The sequence below is a fragment of the Pseudophryne corroboree genome, chromosome 4 (genome assembly GCF_028390025.1).
Source record: "Pseudophryne corroboree isolate aPseCor3 chromosome 4, aPseCor3.hap2, whole genome shotgun sequence".
Classification (NCBI taxonomy): Eukaryota; Metazoa; Chordata; class Amphibia; order Anura; family Myobatrachidae; genus Pseudophryne; species Pseudophryne corroboree.
The window spans coordinates 287,144,867-287,152,505 of NC_086447.1; positions in this window are offsets into that span (position 1 = coordinate 287,144,867).

Here is a 7,639-nt window from a genome sequence, read left to right on the forward strand (position 1 = left end):
GTGGTTTTTTTTTCTTTCTTTATACATACATACTAGTTACGAGTATACTATCTCTTTATCAACCAGTCTATATATTAGCAGCAGACACAGTACAGTGCGGTAGTTCACGGCTGTGGCTACCTCTGTGTCGGCACTCGGCAGCCCGTCCATAATTGTATATACCACCTAACCGTGGTTTTTTTTTCTTTCTTTATACATACATACTAGTTACGAGTATACTATCTCTTTATCAACCAGTCTATATATTAGCAGCAGACACAGTACAGTGCGGTAGTTCACGGCTGTGGCTACCTCTGTGTCGGCACTCGGCAGCCCGTCCATAATTGTATATACCACCTAACCGTGGTTTTTTTTTCTTTCTTTATACATACATACTAGTTACGAGTATACTATCTCTTTATCAACCAGTCTATATATTAGCAGCAGACACAGTACAGTGCGGTAGTTCACGGCTGTGGCTACCTCTGTGTCGGCACTCGGCAGCCCGTCCATAATTGTATATACCACCTAACCGTGGTTTTTTTTTCTTTCTTTATACATACATACATACTAGTTACGAGTATACTATCTCTTTATCAACCAGTCTATATATTAGCAGCAGACACAGTACAGTGCGGTAGTTCACGGCTGTGGCTACCTCTGTGTCGGCACTCGGCAGCCCGTCCATAATTGTATATACCACCTAACCGTGGTTTTTTTTTCTTTCTTTATACATACATACTAGTTACGAGTATACTATCTCTTTATCAACCAGTCTATATATTAGCAGCAGACACAGTACAGTGCGGTAGTTCACGGCTGTGGCTACCTCTGTGTCGGCACTCGGCAGCCCGTCCATAATTGTATATACCACCTAACCGTGGTTTTTTTTTCTTTCTTTATACATACATACTAGTTACGAGTATACTATCTCTTTATCAACCAGTCTATATTAGCAGCAGACACAGTACAGTGCGGTAGTTCACGGCTGTGGCTACCTCTGTGTCGGCACTCGGCAGCCCGTCCATAATTGTATATACCACCTAACCGTGGTTTTTTTTTCTTTCTTTATACATACATACTAGTTACGAGTATACTATCTCTTTATCAACCAGTCTATATATTAGCAGCAGACACAGTACAGTGCGGTAGTTCACGGCTGTGGCTACCTCTGTGTCGGCACTCGGCAGCCCGTCCATAATTGTATACTAGTATCCAATCCATCCATCTCCATTGTTTACCTGAGGTGCCTTTTAGTTGTGCCTATTAAAATATGGAGAACAAAAATGTTGAGGTTCCAAAATTAGGGAAAGATCAAGATCCACTTCCACCTTGTGCTGAAGCTGCTGCCACTAGTCATGGCCGAGACGATGAAATGCCAGCAACGTCGTCTGCCAAGGCCGATGCCCAATGTCATAGTACAGAGCATGTCAAATCCAAAACACCAAATATCAGTAAAAAAAGGACTCCAGAACCTAAAATAAAATTGTCGGAGGAGAAGCGTAAACTTGCCAATATGCCATTTACCACACGGAGTGGCAAGGAACGGCTGAGGCCCTGGCCTATGTTCATGGCTAGTGGTTCAGCTTCACATGAGGATGGAAGCACTCAGCCTCTCGCTAGAAAAATGAAAAGACTCAAGCTGGCAAAAGCAGCACAGCAAAGAACTGTGCATTCTTCGAAATCCCAAATCCACAAGGAGAGTCCAATTGTGTCGGTTGCGATGCCTGACCTTCCCAACACTGGACGTGAAGAGCATGCACCTTCCACCATTTGCATGCCCCCTGCAAGTGCTGGAAGGAGCACCCGCAGTCCAGTTCCTGATAGTCAGATTGAAGATGTCAGTGTTGAAGTACACCAGGATGAGGAGGATATGGGTGTTGCTGGCGCTGGGGAGGAAATTGACCAGGAGGATTCTGATGGTGAGGTGGTTTGTTTAAGTCAGGCACCCGGGGAGACACCTGTTGTCCGTGGGAGGAATATGGCCGTTGACATGCCAGGTGAAAATACCAAAAAAATCAGCTCTTCGGTGTGGAGGTATTTCACCAGAAATGCGGACAACAGGTGTCAAGCCGTGTGTTCCCTTTGTCAAGCTGTAATAAGTAGGGGTAAGGACGTTAACCACCTCGGAACATCCTCCCTTATACGTCACCTGCAGCGCATTCATAATAAGTCAGTGACAAGTTCAAAAACTTTGGGTGACAGCGGAAGCAGTCCACTGACCAGTAAATCCCTTCCTCTTGTAACCAAGCTCACGCAAACCACCCCACCAACTCCCTCAGTGTCAATTTCCTCCTTCCCCAGGAATGCCAATAGTCCTGCAGGCCATGTCACTGGCAATTCTGACGAGTCCTCTCCTGCCTGGGATTCCTCCGATGCATCCTTGCGTGTAACGCCTACTGCTGCTGGCGCTGCTGTTGTTGCCGCTGGGAGTCGATGGTCATCCCAGAGGGGAAGTCGTAAGCCCACTTGTACTACTTCCAGTAAGCAATTGACTGTTCAACAGTCCTTTGCGAGGAAGATGAAATATCACAGCAGTCATCCTACTGCAAAGCGGATAACTGAGTCCTTGACAACTATGTTGGTGTTAGACGTGCGTCCGGTATCCGCCGTTAGTTCACAGGGAACTAGACAATTTATTGAGGCAGTGTGCCCCCGTTACCAAATACCATCTAGGTTCCACTTCTCTAGGCAGGCGATACCGAGAATGTACACGGACGTCAGAAAAAGACTCACCAGTGTCCTAAAAAATGCAGTTGTACCCAATGTCCACTTAACCACGGACATGTGGACAAGTGGAGCAGGGCAGGGTCAGGACTATATGACTGTGACAGCCCACTGGGTAGATGTATGGACTCCCGCCGCAAGAACAGCAGCGGCGGCACCAGTAGCAGCATCTCGCAAACGCCAACTCTTTCCTAGGCAGGCTACGCTTTGTATCACCGCTTTCCAGAATACGCACACAGCTGAAAACCTCTTACGGCAACTGAGGAAGATCATCGCGGAATGGCTTACCCCAATTGGACTCTCCTGTGGATTTGTGGCATCGGACAACGCCAGCAATATTGTGTGTGCATTAAATATGGGCAAATTCCAGCACGTCCCATGTTTTGCACATACCTTGAATTTGGTGGTGCAGAATTTTTTAAAAAACGACAGGGGCGTGCAAGAGATGCTGTCGGTGGCCAGAAAAATTGCGGGACACTTTCGGCGTACAGGCACCACGTACAGAAGACTGGAGCACCACCAAAAACTACTGAACCTGCCCTGCCATCATCTGAAGCAAGAAGTGGTAACGAGGTGGAATTCAACCCTCTATATGCTTCAGAGGTTGGAGGAGCAGCAAAAGGCCATTCAAGCCTATACAATTGAGCACGATATAGTAGGTGGAATGCACCTGTCTCAAGTGCAGTGGAGAATGATTTCAACGTTGTGCAAGGTTCTGATGCCCTTTGAACTTGCCACACGTGAAGTCAGTTCAGACACTGCCAGCCTGAGTCAGGTCATTCCCCTCATCAGGCTTTTGCAGAAGAAGCTGGAGGCATTGAAGAAGGAGCTAAAAGGGAGCGATTCCGCTAGGCATGTGGGACTTGTGGATGCAGCCCTTAATTCGCTTAACAAGGATTCACGGGTGGTCAATCTGTTGAAATCAGAGCACTACATTTTGGCCACCGTGCTCGATCCTAGATTTAAAGCCTACCTTGGATCTCTCTTTCCGGCAGACACAGGTCTGCTGGGGTTGAAAGACCTGCTGGTGACAAAATTGTCAAGTCAAGCGGAACGCGACCTGTCAACATCTCCTCCTTCACATTCTCCCGCAACTGGGGGTGCGAGGAAAAGGCTCAGAATTCCGAGCCCACCCGCTGGCGGTGATGCAGGGCAGTCTGGAGCGACTGCTGATGTGGACATCTGGTCCGGACTGAAGGACCTGACAACGATTACGGACATGTCGTCTACTGTCACTGCATATGATTCTCTCAACATTGATAGAATGGTGGAGGATTATATGAGTGACCGCATCCAAGTAGGCACGTCACACAGTCCGTACTTATACTGGCAGGAAAAAGAGGCAATTTGGAGGCCCTTGCACAAACTGGCTTTATTCTACCTAAGTTGCCCTCCCACAAGTGTGTACTCCGAAAGAGTGTTTAGTGCCGCCGCTCACCTTGTCAGCAATCGGCGTACGAGGTTACATCCAGAAAATGTGGAGAAGATGATGTTCATTAAAATGAATTATAATCAATTCCTCCGCGGAGACATTGACCAGCAGCAATTGCCTCCACAAAGTACACAGGGAGCTGAGATGGTGGATTCCAGTGGGGACGAATTGATAATCTGTGAGGAGGGGGATGTACACGGTGATATATCGGAGGGTGAAGATGAGGTGGACATCTTGCCTCTGTAGAGCCAGTTTGTGCAAGGAGAGATTAATTGCTTCTTTTTTGGGGGGGGTCCAAACCAACCCGTCATATCAGTCACAGTCGTGTGGCAGACCCTGTCACTGAAATGATGGGTTGGTTAAAGTGTGCATGTCCTGTTTTGTTTATACAACATAAGGGTGGGTGGGAGGGACAATTCCATCTTGCACCTCTTTTTTCTTTTCTTTTTCTTTGCATCATGTGCTGATTGGGGAGGGTTTTTTGGAAGGGACATCCTGCGTGACACTGCAGTGCCACTCCTAGATGGGCCCGGTGTTTGTGTCGGCCACTAGGGTCGCTAATCTTACTCACACAGTCAGCTACCTCATTGCGCCTCTTTTTTTCTTTGCGTCATGTGCTGTTTGGGGAGGGTTTTTTGGAAGGGACATCCTGCGTGACACTGCAGTGCCACTCCTAGATGGGCCCGGTGTTTGTGTCGGCCACTAGGGTCGCTAATCTTACTCACACAGCTACCTCATTGCGCCTCTTTTTTTCTTTGCGTCATGTGCTGTTTGGGGAGGGTTTTTTGGAAGGGACATCCTGCGTGACACTGCAGTGCCACTACTAGATGGGCCCGGTGTTTGTGTCGGCCACTAGGGTCGCTTATCTTACTCACACAGCGACCTCGGTGCAAATTTTAGGACTAAAAATAATATTGTGAGGTGTGAGGTATTCAGAATAGACTGAAAATGAGTGTAAATTATGGTTTTTGAGGTTAATAATACTTTGGGATCAAAATGACCCCCAAATTCTATGATTTAAGCTGTTTTTTAGTGTTTTTTGAAAAAAACACCCGAATCAAAAACACACCCGAATCCGACAAAAAAAATTCGGTGAGGTTTTGCCAAAACGCGTTCGAACCCAAAACACGGCCGCGGAACCGAACCCAAAACCAAAACACAAAACCCGAAAAATTTCAGGCGCTCATCTCTAATATCATGCAGCACACTGAGGCTGAGCACAGATATGGTATGTGACTGTGTATCGTTTTTTTTCAGGCAGAGAGCGGATTATATTAAATAATAAATAAAACTGGTGGTCACTAGTATAACTATCAGCAAAACTCTGCACTCTCTGAGTACTCCTAATGCTCCAGTAAATCAAGTGTCTCACTCTCTATCTAAACGGAGAGGACGCCAGTCACGTCCTCTCCCTATCAATCTCAATGCACGTGTGAAAATGGCGGCGACGCGCGGCTCCTTATATAGAATCCGAGTCTCGCGATAGAATACGAGCCTCGCGAGAATCCGACAGCTGGATGATGACGTTCGGGCGCGCTCGGGTTAGCCGAGCAAGGCGGGAAGATCCGAGTCTGCCTCGGACCCGTGTAAAAAGCGTGAAGTTCGGGGGGGTTCGGTTTCCGAGAAACCGAACCCGCTCATCACTATTCATGACCCGAGTTTTTTAGAAGCTGAACATCTGCTATGTAGGAAGTTCCTTCTCTCTTTATATTTTGGAGCAATAAGGTCAGAAATGATCGCAAGTCTCACGGTCAAATGCTTCCTGTTTAGAAACCATCTGGTCTGTCCACTACAATTTCTTGTCCCAGTAATGTAGATCAAGGTGTCAAAAATACTGTTAAAACAGAGACTCAAATCTATGACTCAGGACCTTTGACTAAAAGTCTGTATCCTAAGAGGGGTAATCATAAAAGAATACTTAAACCTCCCAAAATCAGAGAGGTGTTTGACTCGCCAGCCCTAGGTGGGGTGTCTGTTCCCCTAGCTTCAAGAGAAGCATCTGATTTGCCAGTCCCAGTGGTGGCATCTGATATTTCAGCTCCAAAAAGGGACTTCTGCTTCTGAAACCTTCGAAGGAGTGTCCGGCTCAAACCCAGCAAAGGCATCTGAACTTTCGGATCAGTCATCTTTGGTTTCAGCCGGTTCAAGTATCTCCAAACCCAATCCGTTTTTTTCCATTGGTACAGGGTGTCTGCCAGTTCTGTCCAGTTCAAATAAATCTGATTTCTCAGTATCTACTGAGATTCTTGGTACCACAGAGTTGAACTACAGTCTTTCTTGGCTTTTTCTTTAAGTTCTTTAAAGCTTCAACCGATTCCACCCATTTGTCTGGATAAAGGACAGCTGCCTGTTTGTCCAAGTAAAGGACTTCAGCCCATCACCCCAGAGGGGCATATTATCCTGCAGCCCAGGTAGGGGCATCTGATCCTACAGCCTAATAAGGTACATTTGATCCTGCAGCCTCAGAAGAGGTGTCTGATCTACCAACCCCAGGCAGTAGGGGTGACAGAGTTGCCAGCCCCAGGAGGGGCATCCACTGTTCTACCTCTGGAAGAAGTATATGAATCTCAATTTCAAAGAGAGACATATGTTCTTCTAGCACTTGGAGGAGCATGTGATTCCATAATTCTAAAAGGGGTATCCCATATTCCAACTGTAGGAGGGGTACTAAACTCTTTGCCTTAGAATGGACATCTGACTTTTCCACTTATAGTGAGGTTTCTTGTGCCACCCTATTGACTACCAGCATGGCCAAGGCTCAAGTAGGGTCAATTGTACCTTCAATACTGTCTCTTATGGTCTTTGATGGATTGAGCATCTCTGATTCCAATTCAGATTCAATTTCTTCAAGTATCCCCAAACTTTATACAATTCCATCTGGTAGTCTGAATAATGGATTTCAACCTGTTCCAGTAAACAACTTCAGTCTATCATTCCTGAAAGGGGTTCTGATTTAATTCACTCAGTAAAGTCTCCAGAGTCGTTACCCTCAGTAGATGATGGAAGTGCTTTTTCCCCAGAGGAAGTTTCCAGTGTCTCAATCCAGGTGGAGACTTCAAGCTTCCTTTTCCTAAAAGTGACTCTAAGTGGTTTATCAGTCCCAGTAGGGGATTTCAGTCACTCAGGTCCAGAGGTGACATCCTCTCACCAGACTGAAGTTTCACAAGCTAATTCCATTACTGATCCTGAGTGTGCATCACAAGCCTCAACCTCACAGAACTCGTCCGATGTTTTATTATCACTCTACATTGATGGAGATCCTAGTGCAATACTCTGTGTTAGTTGATCATTATCTCACCATGATGGAGTCAAACTCTTCATGTGAAATTACTGTTTCTTACATTTACCAATGTTTGTTTAAGTACTTTAGAGAGAACTCTTTTGAGTAAGCTAACCCACTTATTGAGAGCAATGAGCCTGTGCTCCAGGATTTACAGAATTTCAGCATCACTGTTATTAAAGAAATTAGTCCAAAACCCTCGAAACGTTTCCCAAGAAGGA